We start from the raw sequence: 18,005 nt of genomic DNA on the forward strand, positions 1-18,005 counted from the left end.
AATTGATGACTTCTGATTTCTTGGGACCAATCACTGAGATCTTTGTATTTGCTCTGATTCTTGTATCCTGGATTCCCAGAATCATTTCAATGAGTCTCCCTTTTCCTTGAAGCCAGTTGGAATAGGGCTGCTCTCAATTTTGATTCAGACTTGGTTCTAGAACCTTCATACCCAGACACATACAGAAACAACATTTTTTTCAGCACCATTAAGAGTGAAACACTTTATTCTTTACTGAGAATAGGGTGTACAGACCACCAAATACAGTTCACCAGCATCCTGGGCAGGAATATCCAAAGTGTAAGTGAGTGTGTGTTGGAGCAGCCTTACTGATTCCTGAACCACTTCAAGCATTTACACTGCTGGTGCCAGGCCAATCCTGTCATTTCCTCGATCAAAGACTGAGAAATACAGCCTCAGGAAGACGTCACCCGGTAACCAGCTCTCTGTAGATGTCCTCATTATTTTCTCTTTAAAGGTGGTATAGCAGTAGCCTCTGGAATCCTGGAGAAGTCAGAGACATGCACAAGTCAGCATGAGCCCTTACCAGTACCTCCCCCCAATATCCAGACCCAGCAAAATTCTTTGTTTTATTTCCCTCTTTTAGTAAGTATCAAGGGGTTTTCTCAGCAGCAGGAGATATGACAGTTCATCTACAACCAAAAAGGGCCAAGACATGAGGTTGCCATGAGTAAGGATGTGGTGAGTGGAGGACTGGGATTGGAGAAACAGAGGAATGAAAAACAACAACGTCCTACTGTAGAACGTCAGGTATATATTCAATATTCACTGATAAGCCGCATGAAAAACAATAAGAAAAAATATTTTTATGTGTATCACTGAGTAATATTGTTGTTCAGTAGAACTTAATGAAACACTGAAGATTAGCCACACATCAAAATAATTATTTAGAAAAGAACAAGTGTGTCCATAGTTCCCCTCACTCCCTGTTTCTTCCTTCTGACTCCTGCTCCTTATTTACTCTGCAGAGAATGCTGGTTCTCTTCCTGCATACCCACAATCTGTACTTTATTTAAAAACTTTATTTTGTATTGGAGTATAGCTGATTAACAATATTCTGAGTTTCAGGTGGATAGTAAAGGGACTCAACAGTATGTATCCAGGTATCCTGGTCCCAAAGACACTACTCCCATCCAGGCTGTCATATAACTAAGTGAAGTTCCTTGTGGTACAAAGTACCTCGATGTTGGTTATCCATCTTAAATAGAGCAGTGCCCACAACATGTTCTTGAACACTTAACTCAGGAACTCTGAGAAGCCTCCTTTGGCCCACACTCACCCTCTTTGGCCACTCCAAGCTTGGGTGGGTAACGTACTCTGGTTCCCCATCCCCACTGGTAAGTCCGTAGCCCTCATCAGCCCTAGTAAGTCCCCAGTGCCTTAGTGCAGGCCACCTTGAGATGCCATTTGCTTAGAATCCAGTGCACTTTTGCCTAGAACCAAGCAATCCTCAAAATGGCTCAATGAGTTTGTCGTTTTAGAATTCCTGAAATTCCCTCTCTTCCTCAAAGCCTTCTTTGAGTCCATCAGCCTGCCCTGAACTCTCCAGGGAGCTGACATGAAGGCTCCACCCTGTGCCGGAGCTGAGCAGTCACTGGGCACCATTTATTCACCTTATTATCCAACCTCCCGACAGAGAGGTTGGGTATCCTAACTGAGAAAGGAGGCACCTGTCCAGAGCAAGGGGAAGATGCAGGCAAGGACTAGGCTGACCATGTAATTTATCATCCAGACCAGAAAAATCTTGAGAAGGGAAGGCAGACTGTTAACTTATGTTGGGACATCACACAGGGACTGTCCCCAGCCATTCTCCTTGTAACATGACCTATTTCAGGGACTGCTACAGCTGAATTTCATGTTCATGCACCTAAGGGTTCAGATTGAATTGAAGCTCTTTGAGGACTGAGGACCTTAGTATTCTCCTCTCCCTGACTCTCACCATTCCATATGATGTGGCCTCTCCACATTTATTTCAGAAAGATCAGTGTCCCACAAACCCTTTACTCTCAAGTGATTGGTTTTGTGGGAGGCACTGGCCCAGCCACAGGGCTCAGTAGCATCTGCAGTGGTTTGACATGGCCTCCAAAGGGCGCTCTCCTCTCAGCAGCAGCCCGAGGTTTCCTGCCAGTTCCAGTCTGAGAACCAACCATCAGTATTTTCCCCTCACCTTGAGGATGTAGGCTTGAGCTGGCACTGGGTAGTTGATGCCATTGATGGTGAAGATAATAGAGGGCAGAGTATTGACTGCAGAACATGAAATGTAGTGCTGTTAGAGGGGGTTAGAGGTTGGCCATGGTGATCCTTGTTGTGTGTGGGGACTGGGAGTGACCCTGGGGCATGACCCTTCACCTTGGAACCCACTGGCTTGGCACCAATGAGCTTCTGTATGTTATTGACCAGTCTTCCTGGGCCTCGGATAACTGATGTCCCAGTGTCCATAAGGGCCGCACAGCCATCAGAACAAGCAATAACCTCTCTTTTCATGGTGATGCTGAGAGGCAAAGGAAGAAAGCGGGCATCAAGGTCATTCTGAGTCTCCCCAGTTTTGCCCCCCTTCCTGACTGTCTCCTAAATACCTCTTCTTCTCTTGCCCTCTTTTCCTTTGCTCTTGACACAGCACCTTTCCTGAAATCCTCAAATGTGGTAGTTGAATACACAAGGATCTTTTGTACCTTGACACAAGCTGGTCTTCCTTCCTAGAAGATTCCACTCCCCTTTGACTAGCGAATTTCTTCTCATCTTCCAGATTCCAGCTTAATTATATTGTTTTCAGGAAGTCTTTCCCCTGGTGTTTATCAGTCTCCTGTCTTGGTCACTTTGTAGATAGACCCTTCCTCATGACTGCTGCTCTGGTGCTGCTAATTCACTTCAGTCGTGGCTGACTCTGTGCGACCTCATAGAGAGCAGCCCACCAGGCTCTGCTGTCCCTGGGATTTTCCAGGCAAAGTATTTTAGTGGGTTGCCATTGCCTTCTCCTCCTCATGTCTAGCATGTACCAAAGTCACAATTCACTATGTGGGCAAGACACTTCATGTACATCTGCCTTTTTAGATGTGAGGGCGAGTTTCATTCTCCTTACTGAGAGGGTAACAGGCAGGAAGGCAATGGGTCTCCAAACAGGAGGAAATAGCCTGCAAGTGTCAGACATTTTTATCTCTCTTAAGAGGGAGGAGGAAACAAACTAGGGATATTTTTTCCTTCTCTATACAAGTTTAAAAGGAATTTTCTCATAAAATACTGTGTTGCCATAATGACACCTGGTTTCACCTGAAGTTAAATATTCTCAAACCTAGAGATAACCAATGCCTTTTTCTTATGGAAATGTTTATCTTAAGCTATGATAACCAATGCCTTTTTCTTATGGAAATGTTTATCTTAAGCTATGCTAATGTCTCTTGATGAAAGTGAAAGAGGAGAGTGAAAAAGTTGGCTTAAAGCTCAACATTCAGAAAATGAAGATCATGGCATCTGGTCCCATCACTTCATGGGAAATAGATGGGGAAACAGTAGAAACAGTGTCAGACTTTATTTTGGGGGGTTCCAAACTCACTGCAGATCGTGACTGCAGCCATGAAATTAAAAGACGCTTACTCCTTGGAAGGAAAGTTATGACCAACCTCAATAGCATGTTCAAAGGCAGAGACATTACTTTGCCAACAAAGGTCCGTTTAGTCAAGGCTATGGTTTTTCCAGTAGTCATGGAATGTGAGAGTTGGACTGTGAAGAAGGCTGAGAGCCGAAGAATTGATGCTTTTGAACGGTGGTATTGGAGAAGACTCTTGAGAGTCCCTTGGACTGCAAGGAGATCCAACTAGTCCATTCTGAAGGAGACCAACCCTGGGATTTCTTTGGAAGGAATGATGCTAAAGCTGGTCCAGTACTTTGGACACCTCATGCAAAGAGTTGACTCATTGGAAAAGACTCTGATGCTGGGAGGGATTGGGGGCAGGAGGAGAAGGGGATGACCGAGGATGAGATGGCTGGATGGCATGGAAGTGAGTCTGAGTGAACTCCGGGAGTTGGTGATGAACAGGGAGTCCTGGCATGCTGCGATTCATGGGGTCGCAAAGAGTCAGACACGACTGAGCAACTGAACTGATGCTAATGTACTATACGTTTACCCCAAACTCTGTCTTCAAGTCGGTTTTGCCTTTAGGCTCAGACCCTACTTGACAAACCAGTATGTTATACTCAGATATTGTTCCCCTAATCTATGTAAGTAAAACTATTTGTATGGTGATCTGCCTTTCTTCAAGATTCAGGTTAATAATTTTATGGCCAGGATGAACCATTTGGTGCCAAGATTATCCCAAAATGCATCTTATGGGTGAGGGGCCTGGTGCTCCATTGCTTTCTTTCGTTAACAGACTGCTAGTGATTGCCACCAGCGCACTAAGCGCAGGCGGCTGCGACTGGCACACTAAGTGCAGCCGAGAGGAGCTACCCCACGTCCGAGGCCAGGGACAGTGGCCGAGAGTGCCAGGCTGCGATGGCACAGGAACGGCCGAGAGGAGCTATCCCACGTCCACGGTCAGGGGCATCGGCCAAGTAAGCTACCCCGAGTCTGAGGCCAAGGGCGGAGGCTGGGAGCAGCCACCCACGCCTGAGGCCAGGAGCGGCAGCTGAGAGGAGCAACCCCATGTCCAAGGAGCCATGGCTGCTCAGGCACAGGAGGGCGTAAAGGAACTATCCCATATTGAAGGTCAGGAAGGACAGCAGTGAGGAGATACTCCTCATTCAAGGTAAGGAGCAGCAGCTGCGCTTTGCTGGAACAGCCATGAAGAGATACCCCACACCCAAGTTAAGAGAAACCCAAGTAAGATGGTAGGTATTTCAAGAAGGCATCAGAGGGCAGACACACTGGAACCATACTCACAGTAAACTAGTCAATCTAGTCACACTAGAACCACAGCCTTGTCTAACTCAATGAAACTGAGCCATGTCTGCGGGGCAACCCAAGACGGGTGGGTCATGGTGGAGAGGTCTGACAGAATGTGGTACACTGGAGAAGGGAATGGCAAAACACTTCAGTATTCTTGCCTTGAGAACCCCAGGAACAGTACGAAAAGGCAAAATGATAGGATACTGAAAGAGGAACTCCCCAGGTCATTAGGTGCCCAATATGCTACTGGAGATCAGTGGAGAAATAACTCTAGAAAGAATTAAGGGATGGAGTCAAATCAAAAACAATACCCAGCTGTGGATGTGACTGGTGATAGAAGCAAGGTCTGATACTGTAAAGAGCAATATTGCATAGGAACCTGGAATGTCAGGTCCATGAATCAAGGGAAATTGGAAGTGATCAAACAAGAGATGGCAAGTGTGAACGTCGACATTCTAGGAATCAGCAAACTAAAATGGACTGGAATGGGTGAATTTAACTCAGATGACCATTATATCTATGACTGTGGGCAGGAATCCCTCAGAAGAAATGGGGTAGCCATCATGGTCAACAAAGAATCTAAAATGCAGTACTTGGATGCAATCTCAAAAATGACAGAATGATCTCTGTTCATTTCCAAGGCAAACCATTCAATATCATGGTAGTCCAAGTCAATGCCCCAACCAGTAATGCTGAAGAAGCTGAAGTTGAAAGTTCTATGAAGACCTACAAACCTTTTAGAACTAACACCCCAAAAATATGTCCTTTTCATAATAGGGTACTGGAATACAAAAGTAGGAAGTCAAGAAACACCTGGAGTAACAGGCAAATTTGGCCTTGGAATGCGGAATGAAGCAGGGCAAAGACTGATAGAGTTTTGCCAAGAAAATGCACTGGTCATAGTCAACACCCTCTTCCAACAACACAAGAGAAGACTCTACACATGGACATCACCAGATGGTCAACACCGAAATCAGATTGATTATATTCTTGGCAGCCAAAGATGGAGAAGCTCTATACAGTCAACAAAAACAAGACCAGGAGCTGATTGTGGCTCAGATCGTGAACTCCTTATTGCCAAATTCAGACTGAATTTGAAGAAAGTAGGGAAAACCGCTAGACCATTCAGGTATGACCTAAATCAAATCCCTTATGATTGTGCAGTGGAAGTCAGAAATAGGTTTAAGGGACTAGATCTGATAGAGTGCCTGAAGAACTATGGAATGAGGTTCGTGACATTGTACAGGAGACAGGGATCAAGACCATCCTAATGGAAAAGATATGCAAAAGATCACACTGGCTGTCTGGGGAGGCCTTACAAATAGCTGTGAAAAGAAAAAAAGTGAAAAGCAAAGGAGAAAAAAAAAAGATATAAGCATCTGAATGCAGAGTTCCAAAGAATAGCAAGAAGAGATAAGAAAGTCTTCTTCAGCGATCAATGCAAAGAAATAGAGGAAAACAACAGAATGGGAAAGACTAGAGATCTCTTCAAGAAAATTAGAGACACCAAGGGAACATTTCATGCAAAGATGAGGTCGATAAAGGACAGAAATGGTATGGACCTAACAGAAGCAGAAGATATTAAGAAGAGGTGGCAAGAAAACATGGAAAACTGTACAAAAAAGATCTTCATGACCCAGATAATCACGATTGTGTGATCACTAATCTAGAGCCAGACATCCTAGAATGTGAAGTCCAGTGGGCCTTAGAAAGCATCACTACTAACTAAGCTAGTGGAAGTGATGGCATTCCAGTTGAGCTATTTCAAATCCTGAAAGATGATGCTGTGAAAGTGCTGCACTCAATATGCCAGCAAATTTGGAAAACTCAGCAATGGCTGCAGGACTGGAAAAGATCAGTTTTCATTTCAATCCCAAAGAAAGGCAATGACAAAGAATGCTCAAACTACTGTAAAATTGCTCTCATCTCACATGCTAGTAAAATAATGCTCAAAATTCTCCAAGCCAGGCTTCAGCAATACATGAACCGTGAACATCCAGATGTTCAAGCTGGTTTTAGAAAAGGCAGAAGAACCAGAGATCAAATTGCCAACATTTGCTGGATCATGGAAAAAGCAAGAGAGTTCCAGAAAAACATCTATTTCTGCTTTATTGACTATGCCAAAGCCTTTGACTGTGTGGATCACAATAAACTGTGGAAAATTCTGAGAGAGATGGGAATATCAGGCCTCCTGACCTGCCTCCTGAGAAATCTGTATGCTGGTCAGGAAGCAACAATTAGAACTGGTTATGGAACAACAGACTGGTTCCAAATAGGAAAAGGAGTACGTCAAGGCTGTATATTGTCACCCTGCTTATTTAACTTCTATGCAGAGTACATCATGAGAAACGCTGGACTGGAAGAAACACAAGCTGGAATCAAGATTTCTGGGAGAAATATCAATAACCTCAGATATGCAGATGACACCACCCTTATGGCAGAAAGTGAAGAGGAACTAAAAAGCCTCTTGATGAAAGTGAAAGAGGAGAGTGAAAAAGTTGGCTTAAAGCTCAACATTCAGAAAACGAAGATCATGGCATCTGGTCCCATCACTTCATGGGAAATAGATGGGAAAACAGTGGAAACAGTGTCAGACTTTATTTTTGGGGGCTCCAAACTCACTGCAGATGGTGACTGCTGCCATGAAATTAAAAGACGCTTACTCCTTGGAAGAAAAGTAATAACCAACTTAGACAGCATATTCAAAAGCAGAGACTAAGGTCCATCTAGTCAAGGCTATGGTTTTTCCTGTGGTCATGTATAGATGTGAGAGTTGGACTGTGATGAAGGCTAAGTGCCAAAGAATTGATGCCTTTGAACTGTGGTGTTGGAGAAGACTCTTGAGAGTCCCTTGGACTGCAAGGAGATCCAACAAGTCCATTCTGAAGAAGATCAAGCCTGGGATTTCTTTGGAAGGAATGATGCTAAAGCTAAAACTCCAGCACTTTGGCCACCTCATGCGAAGGGTTGACTCATTGGAAAAGACTCTGATGCTGGGAGGGATTGGTGGCAGGAGAAGAAGAGAACGACAGAGGATGAGATGGCTGGATGGCATCACTGATCGGTGGACGTGAGTCTGAGTGAACTCTGGGAGTTGGTAATGGACAGGGAGGCCTGACGTGCTGCAGTTCACGGGGTTGCAAAGAGTCAGACATGACTGAGTGACTGAACTGAACTGAGTTACTGTGTAACATCCAACTGACAACTAGCAGGGGGGGCTCTGTTTCTGCCCCCTTCTGATGCCTGTTAGAAGCTTTCTCTATCTACTATATACTTTAATAAAATTTTATTACACAAAAGCTCTGAGTGATCAAGCCTCATCTCTGGCCCTGGATTGAATTCTTCTCCTTCAGGGCCAAGAATCTCGGCGTCTTTGCATGATTCAACAACAATCTTTCATTGCCTCCTTAAAGTGCCTGATGCACAGTGGATGCCCAGTGCTTATCTGTTCAATGAGTTAATAAAGAATGAGAAAACAATAAGAAACCTCAAAAGAGCTGTATCTGGTGGGGAACAAATAACGGGTTGCACACAGAGTGAAGATGGAGATTCGCAAGGGCAGCAGATTCTCATAGGAGGGATATAGAAGGGCTCCTCTGGGAGAGGGTATCTCCCAGCTCCGCTCCTACAACCAGCTCAGACCCTGAGACCCTGGCCAGGAAATACATGACTAGCCCACAGAAACTCCAAAGGAAAGGTCAGATTTTATCTGAGGGTGTCACACAGAATCCTGTCAATTATGCCTCTTGTCCTCACATCACCCCTGGATCCCACCTTCCTGATTCTCTGTAATAGCCCCTGTCCCACTGTGTGCCCAAGAACTTGGCACTTTTTTTTTAGTTGCTTTCACGTCTTAAAACTGCAGGCAACCTCTCTCCACTGCTGGGTAGCTGCTCCCTAAGAAGACAAGTTTTCCCCATTTTCTCAGGACTGTCCCTGTTTTTTAAATGACATTTATCTGTACTGAGAACTTCGATATCTCTGTAGCCCTGGACAGTTGGTCATCTTATCATAACTCTGTTCAGGCTGGTGAAATTCTCCATGATCCTCTGTTCACCACACTGTAGAGTCCTCTAACCATGCTCCCCACCTCAAAGGGCAGTGGGTGAAGGCCTCTCTGATCTGCACAAACCTCTCTGGTCCCTTTTAGGACCCTGGTCAGAGCCATGCTCAGAAGGCCTGGGGATTATGAAGCCATGGGTCGTTTGTGTATTTGTGTGCTTGTGTATTTGTTTGTATGTGTGTTTGTATGTATCTCTGTGTGTGCTTGTGTGTCTCTGACTAGCTATGCATGTTTTTATGTGTCTCTGTGTAGGTTTATATGTGTCTGCTTGTATGTTTCCAAGTGTCTGTGTGTCTGTCTGTGTTGTTGTGGGTGGTGTATATGTCTGTGTGACTGTGTGTCTGAGAATGCATTTGTGTGTCTGCCTGTGTCCATGTACAGTAGTGAGAGCATCACTTGGGCTGACCCTCAGAGTGAGAGGCTTACCGGTCTACGTGTACACTCCAGTCATCAGCTTGGATCAATGGTACCCAGTTGAGCTCTCCCTTGTAGTAGTGGTGGTCCACCCCACCAAACATCACCACACTGCCCTCCTGCTCGTCTCTGTAGAGAGAAGTGAGGGTGTGATCCTTGGAAGACAGTAAGAACAGCACTGTCTGAGAGCTGTGCTTGTTCAACCATCAATGCCCTAATAAGGTCCCCGTGTACAGATGCAGAAATAGAGTCTAGGAGAGACAGAGATTCAGCCTGAGGTCTGTTACTGTCTCATGAATGGCAGTGAGGAGGTTAGAAGCTGAATCACTTGTCTGAGCTCCATCCCCTATGTCTTCTGAAGAGGCCCTGGACCTCCAGTGACCTGAGTGCTCAGACACCCTCATAGGACAGGGTGCTAAAGTGTTTTGGCTTTCTGCATGTCCACCTTGTCATTTTTTTCAGGAAAATCAAGGCCTGGGAGTTCTAAGGGTGTGGGTTCAGGTTACCCAGTGTTGGCTCCACTGGCCTGTGACCTCCACTGTCCAAAGGGCCCCACACTCAGAAGGGGCCCCACCTCTGTTCTCCTTGTGTTGAAATGCCTAATATTTCTTGAACAAGGTGTCCCGCACTTTTGTGTCCCACACTTTCATATCTCACTGGCTCCACAAGTAGGGGAGCTTATCCTGGGCTCCCAGTGAAGTGCCAATGAGGAAGGAAAGATATCCATCATCTTTCTCCTTCCTTCCTTATGGAATTCATAAACAAATCATATTGCTTTTTCCTCCAGCTTGTTTCCTGTTGCCTTCCATTAGCCTCCCTTATAACTCACCCAGCTAGATCAAGTTACTGGTCTTGAGCCCAGGAGTAGGGTTGTGTTCCAATAAAATTTTATTTATAAAAGCCAGTGGCAAAGCCAGCTAGGGCCCTGGGGCCATAGTTATCCTTGGTTATATCACTCTCAGGATACTTCTTTATCAAGTGTTCTATAATTTTTGTGCAACTGAAAGCATCTTACAGTTAATTTGGAGAAGGCAGTTGTCTATCTCAGACTTACTTGGTCAAGTAGAAGGCAAAAACAGGCTCAGAAATGGCACCTTGATTTTTCAGCTTGTCAAACATGGGTATGGCCCCAGACCAGGATCGTTTGGGGTAGTTCAAGCCCAAGACACCATCAAATCTTCTGCCCTGAAACCCTTATTCTGCCATGCTTAGCCCGAATGGCTGGTCAGTACTTACAAGGTCCCCAATCTGTGGGAGAGAAGAGTGTTTCCACTTACAGATACGTGAAGTGGGGCTAGGACTGGGCTGGGGTGCATTGCCATTAGATCCTCAGAGAAGAATTGAGGCTGGGCTCTGTCTTAGGTTGCCCACAGACGGTTAAAACAAGGTGGAAGGGGAATTTGGGTTCCATTTGAGAGAGGCTGTGAATTTTAAAACATCTGCCCCTCTGAGAAAGACCACCTGAGTGAGTCAAGTTGGTCTCTTGATTTCTGTCCAGGTGGGGCAACCAAGAGTAAGACCAGGTTCCACTGGCGCCACCTTATGGAGAACACTATCGAGAATAAGATAGCCTTCTCTTTGGCATCACTGTGACCTAATGACAGGAGTGGACTGAATTATCTGTAAGGTACTGTGGATTCTGCATTTGTCCAGGAAGACAGAAGCCGAAAACACAATCTTGCCTGCAGGTTTCTATGAAATTACTGCCTGGGGAATTCACTTTTGGAGATATGTGTATATTTCTGTGACTGTGTATGAGAGATAAAGAGAGAGAGGTCAACTACTCAAGTATTTTTTGGGGAGGCAGGCCATAGGTTTATCACACTCTGAAGGGTCCTCTAGAGTGAGAACTCATTTATCAGGCCCCTTGACTTCTCAGGCCTCCAGTTTTCCACTCTGGACACCTGAAGCCCTTGACTGCCCCCCAGGGTCCCCAGATCAGTTTTATCCTGTCCCCAAACACCCCACAGCAACTTCAGTCCTGAAAAGCCAGCCTAACTCCACCTTTTATCACCTGTGTGCTCTCAGCAAGGCCCTTGCTGTCTGGACCTCAGTTTCCTCATATTTCTCATGAGCTAATCAGAGTAACTGCTGTGTGGGGTTGTTGCAGAATTAAACCAGTTTTCACCAGATAGTGATGGGAACAGTCTGTTAATATAAAAGTGGGTGCTTTTATCCCTTCTCACTCCCAGCTAAATCAACCTTAAACTGCTCATGGGCATTAAAGCTGCAAGTCCACACCTCAAGCCACTCTCTGGGTTAGCTAATTTGTTTACTCATGTGTCATCATGGGCACAGCCACCCAGAGACATGATCCTGTGGATAAGATGGCCAATATCTATTGGAGTTAGGCTAGGAAGTGTCCTGCCAGATGGTCCTGCATCTGTTTCACAAGCAGTGGTCGCCTCATATCCAGTCTTGACTCAGCATTTGTTACACTGTTACCCGAACTGTGTCATGAGCAACAACTCCTTCCATATTCCCAGATCCATAGGCGATCCTGAAGGTCTTATTGGTAGGCTGGAAGGTGGAAGACTGAAGATGTCTGAACATAATCTTTGTAGCTGCAGACAGAAGAGATGAGTGTCATTAGGTGCCAAGGATGGAAAAAGGGTGGCAGGGCAAGTGAAGGATTGTCCGGGTATGGAGTGTCTCTACTCACAACAGGCTGGACTGGTGCAAAAGTCAGAGGACACGCACAAGTCAGATGAGCCTGTGTCAAAGATAACCTGGAATCCCTGAGGGGGTGTTCCAATGGTGATATTACCCATGTAGACCAACTACAGGTGGAAGGAGGGAGTGGGTTAGTGCAGAACTGGCTACCCTCTACTCCTACACTGATGCCTCCCTCTGGGAGTCACATATCTCTTGAGACCACTTTCTAACCACCATGCAGCTCACAGACTTTGGTCACAGAGGTATCTGCATTTGATATATTATTTTCCAGTGCTACATTGTATGCAGGATATTGACTCTATGACCAAGCATTGAAGTGGTATCTCCTGCATGGTAAGCCCAGAGGCATAACCACTGGGCCTCCAGGACCGCTGGACACCCAGGGAAGTCCTGGTGCCTTGATTTGAGATGCTCTGTAGTCTCTTCAAACCAAGTCTTAGCACTTTCTTCTCCAAGAAGTCCTTCTTGATCAACCCCAGCCACTCCCTCCAAACTCAGACCACATCCAATCAACACCACACAGGTGACCCTTTCATTTGACATGTATATACTCTTTGCCTATCTCTCAGGCTGGCATGGGCATTTTTGAAGACAAAATAAGCCTTTTTCTAATTTAAAAACAGTAAGCACTGTGTTAGATTCTTATGGCCATACTTGGAATATAGGTTCAGTAACTTTTTCGTGCTGTTGTTCTTGCATCTGTGGAAACCGAATTTCTCTACCTGGGGATTCACAGTTGCTTTGCATTTGGTTCTACCTTTTGATCAGTGATGGTTCACTCTTCATCTGTAACTGAGGTGCTCACTTATTTCAGAAGGAACAATCACCCTCAAACTAATGACACATGTTTGGCACAGAAATGGATATTTACCTGCCACCTGGTAGTTGCCAGGCCCAGTCACAAAGACCAACAGTTGAGGATGAGAGTGCCTTCTCCTCTGAGTGGGGCCCCTGCTTTCCAGTGTCTCGGCCTCCTGCAGGAACCCCAGCTCCAACATCCCACCTGGCACCTCTAGATGAACCCCATGCTAAGCTAGAGCACCAGGGTAGCTCTGTGGAGCGCCATCCTCCCAAAATACTCACATCTCTGATGTTTCTCAGTGGGTGAATAGATTTGAGCCACGAAAAGAAATCTGGGACAGTCTGTAAGCATGCTCCTTCAGGAAACTGTTCAGCATGTTTTTTCCACTGAGGGTTTTTCTCATGGTCTTCACTTTCCTTAGAGGTATTCTTTCATCGAGCATTTGACAAAGAAAACAAAGATGCTACAATTAGCTGCATGTGTTAAGGTATAACTGTCGTTGTAATGGCCCTTTGTGTTTTCTAATCATTTTTATGAGGCACATTATTATCAGAATTTTATGCATATACCATGGCAAAGACATATATTTGAATACAGTTTCTTTTCTGTAATCTTGGGTAAGCCATATGACCATGTGGTGTCTCAGTGTCCCCTTTGGTAAAATGGTGGAATGTAACAGTACAAACCCTCCAAATAGAATATCTTGAGGATAAGTGAAGTGATGGATATAAGGTACCTGATAAACAGGAAGTGTCAACAATGACAGCCATTAGCATTGCTATTGCCATCCCACTCATTCCTTCTCAAAGGACCTCAAAGAAGGAGAACTCTTATTCTATTTTACAAGGGAGCAATTTGAAATGCAAGTGGTTTCTGAGTTGGGTGTGGTCACACTGCTTGTCAGATATAAAACAGTGTATCTTTCTCCAAGTTGAAAGAGAAGAAAGAGTTGAAAGAAGAATCCAAGATATAGGAAGAAAGTAAGGGAAATTCAGAGGCTTGACAAGGAAGTAAGAGTCAAATGAACATTTAAAAGCAAACAACACAAAGAGAAATAGACTGCCAGTGACTTCCAAAGAGATGGAGAGATAAATGACAGTGATACAGAGATGCAGACATAGGCATATACACACTGAAATAGACGGGGAAAAAATAAGACATGTTGAACAAAATGTGGAAAAGTGCTATTCCACAGGACCACATCAATATCTGCATAGATTGTGCACTGAACAACTGTGCACTGACCTGTTTCATTTTCAACAGGTCATGACATGACTGGACCCCAAATGTTGTGCAACCCAAATCTACACCAAGACCTTGGGATCCACAGTTCCTATAGCAAGTTACTTATCAATAAGTAAGAATTGAACTTTAAGACTCTTACGGAACTATTCCATTCCCTTCTAAATCTGATGGGTGGAAGAATAATCAGATGAAAATGAAAATCCGAGAAAGGAACATGATGTGACATTCAGTCCCCATACTTACTTGACTATACACTCTGAGAAGGCCACCAGCCCGAGGAGCACAAGCCCCTTCATGCTTCTTTCCCGGCTCCAAGTACTCAGGGAAGTTTGGGTTCTTAGCATGTAGTGGAGACCGGGAGTCCCTAGTTATATAGGCTCTGACCTACCCTAGTTTTCCCCTTCAGGCCACTAAAAGATCTGAAAAAAACACAAGGTCTCAATAAAAACTTTGCCTTCATCAGTGTCCTTGATGAATGGACTTTGAAGCTTTTCAGAATACAGAGAATTGAACTGTTATCTCTTCCTTGAATCTTGGCTGGAAAATCATACTGATCTGCATGGACATCTAAGAAGATGGAAAATCTTCCCTACTTGGAGAAAAACTGCCAACAACATTATGAAAATGGATATTAGGGGCCATGCTCGACACGCGTGGTTTCATATAACCTTCCTAGCCACTTCATGAGATATGCATTGCTGTCTTTGTTGGCGAGGACATTGCTAGGGTATAAGTCATCAAATGGCAAAATGAAGACTTTAGGGACAGCCCAGGGACATACAACTGGGTTTAGGTAGTGGGTCTAATGGCAGACATCAGGGGCACCTATGATGCCAGACTGCATCAAAGATTTAGGGCAGAACATTACTTCAATTTCATGCTTTCAGTATTGGAAGAAATGTCATATGCATCCACAAGATATTTTCTATCATCCAACAACTGTACAAGGAAGAACTGTGTGCTAGGTTCTGGGTTAAAGGCTTCAAAATCAAAATTGATCAAGACAAAAGTAGTCTTTATCTTAAGAGAGCTAGAAGTCTAGTTCTCACAAACTCATGGCCCCAGGAGGCAGGAAATATGATACTAGGACTAGGTGGCTATGTTTGAATCTGGGCAGCACAGGTCTTACCTCTGGGAGCAGCATTTTCTGCACTTCACCTGTGCTGTAAAGCAGGCCAGTTGGCCATGTTTTGAAGAGAATCGGAATTTTGGATATTTATGTACAGTCTAGTGATTTTAATGTTAGCAGCTAATTTTATTTCCCAAAAAAGGTGGGAACAAAATCTCCACAGTGATGTGCTGGAATCAGCCTTCAGTCTCTGCAGTTTTTTGTTTCTGGCCTAGAGTTGCGAGTGCAGTGGGGACAGAGAGGAATTTAATTTTTGTTGATTTTAAAAGAGACTGTATGCATTCTGAACATGTTGACTCATTGGAAAAGACACTGATATTAGGAAAGATTGAAGGCAAGAGGAGAAGTGGAAGACAGATGATGAGATGGTTGGATAGCATCACCAAGTCGATGGACATGAGCTTGATAAAGCTCCAGGAGTTGGTGATGGATAGGGAAGCCTGGCATGTTGCAGTCTATGATGTTACAAAGAGATGAACACAACTGAAGGACTGAAGTGAACTGAACAAATTGAGAATAAAGACCAATAAATCTAATTGCATCAAGTTGTTGACTAGCTACCTGTAACAACACATTACTCAAGTGGCTTTAAAATTCAGACTCTACATTCAGAGTGGAATATTTTCTAAGGAAAAACAAAAATCCGGCCAATCAAAACAAAACGAAAGAAAATCAAAAGAAAAAAAAGGAAAGAACTCTGACAATATATTCAACAACTTCAGTTCAGTTAAGTTGCTCAGTCGTGTTCAACTCTTTGTGAGTCTGTGAATGGCAGCATACAAGGCCTCCCTGTCCCTCACCAGTTCCCGGAGTCCACACATATTCATGTCCCTTGAGTTGGTGATGCCATCCAACTCTCTCATCCTCTGTCATCCCCTTCTCCTCCTGCCCTCAATCTTTCCCAACATCAGGGCCTTTTCAAATGAGTCAGCTTTTTGCATTAGGTGGCCAAGTATTGGAGTTTCAGCTTCAGCATCAGTCCTTCCAGTGAACATTCAGGACTGATTTCCTTTAGGATGTACTGGTTGGACCTCCTTGCAGTCCAAGGGACACTCAAGAGTCTTCTCCAACACCACAGTTCAAAAGCATCAATTCTTCGGGGCTCAGCTTTCTTTATAGTCCAACTCTCAAATCCATACATGACCACTGGAAAAACCATAACCTTGAGTACATGGACTTTTGTTGACATAGCAATATCTCTGCTTTTCAATATGCTGTCTAGATTGGTCTCAAATTTCCTTCAAAGGTGTAAACATCTTTTAATTTCATGGCTACAATGACCATCTTCAGTGATTTTGGAGCCCAGAAATATCAACTCAATCACTGTCTCCACTGTTTCCCCATCTATTGGCCATGAAGTGATGGAACCACATGCCATGATCTTAGTTTTCTAAATGTTGAGCTTTAAGCCAACTTTTAACTCTCCTCTTTCACCTTCATCAAGAGGTACTTTATTCTTCTTCACTTTCTGCAATAGGGTTGTGTCATCTGCGTATCTGAGGCTATTGATATTTCTCCCAGCAATCTTGATTCCAGCCTGTGCTTTCTCCAGCCCAGCGTTTTCATGATGTACTCAGCATATAAGTTAAATAAGCAGGGTGACAATATACAGCCTTGACATACTCCTTTCCAGTTTGGAACCAGTCTGTTGTTCCATGTCCAGTTCTAACTGCTGCTTCCTGACCTGCATACAGGCTTCTCAAGAGGCAATTCAGTGGTCTGGTATTCCTATCACTTTCAGAATTTTCCAGATTTTCTTGTGATCCACACAGTCAAAGGCTTTGGCATTGTCAGTAGAGCAGAAGTAGGTGTTTTTCTGAAATTTCTTGCTTTTTTGATAATCCATCAGATGTTGGCAGTACGATCTCTTGTTCCTCTGCCTTTTATAAAGCCATCTGGATTATCTGGAAGTTCATGAATCACGTATTGCTGAAGCCTGGCTTGGAGAAGTTTTAGCATTACTTTACTAAAGATGAGTAAAGAGATGAGTGCAATTGTGTGGCTGTTAGAGCAACCTTTGACACTGCCTTTCTTTGGGATTTCAATGAAAACTGACCTTTTCCAGTCCTATGGACACTGCTGAGTTTTCCAAATTTTCTGGCATATTGAGTGCAGCACTTTCACAGCATCATCTTTCAGGATTTTGAATAACTCAACTGGAATTCCATCACCTCCACTAGCTTTGATCACAGTGATGCTTCCTAAGGCCCACTGACTTCACTTTCCATGATGTCTGGCTCTAGATGAGTGATCACACCATCGTGATTATCTGTGTCGTGAAGGTCTTTTTTGTACAGTTCCTCTGTGTATTCTTGCCACCTCTCCTTAATATCTTCTGCTTCTCTTAGGCCCATGCCATTTCTGTTCTTTATTGACCTCACCTTTGCCTGAAATGTTCCCTTTGTATCTCTATTTTTTTGAAGTGTTCTCTAGTCTTTCCCATTCTGTTGTTTTCCTCTATTTCTTTGCATTGATCACTGAGGATGTCTTTTTATCTCTCCTTGCTATTCTTCAGAACTCTGCATTCAAATGGGTAAATCTTTGCTCTTCTCCTTTGCTTTTTGCTTCCCTTCTTTTCTCAGCTATCTGTAAGGCCTCCTCAGATGGCCATTTGACTTTTTTGGATTTCTTTTCCTTGGGGATGGTCTTGATTCCTGTCTCCTGTACAATGTCATGAACCTCCATCCATCATTCATCAGGCACTCTGTCTATTAGTTCTAGTCCCTTAAATCTATTTCTCACTTCCACTGTATAGTCCTAAGGGATTTGATTT

The 18,005-nt window shown here is 44.1% G+C and overlaps 1 pseudogene; it reads right to left on the minus strand.

The window, feature by feature from the left end:
* Nucleotides 1-354: 354 nt before the first annotated feature.
* LOC138427307 (pregnancy-associated glycoprotein 1-like) lies at nucleotides 355-14,399 on the minus strand (annotated as a pseudogene).
* Between the last annotated feature and the right edge of the window lie 3,606 nt (nucleotides 14,400-18,005).

The sequence above is a fragment of the Ovis canadensis genome, chromosome 21, assembly GCF_042477335.2.
Source record: "Ovis canadensis isolate MfBH-ARS-UI-01 breed Bighorn chromosome 21, ARS-UI_OviCan_v2, whole genome shotgun sequence".
NCBI classification, from domain to species: Eukaryota; Metazoa; Chordata; class Mammalia; order Artiodactyla; family Bovidae; genus Ovis; species Ovis canadensis.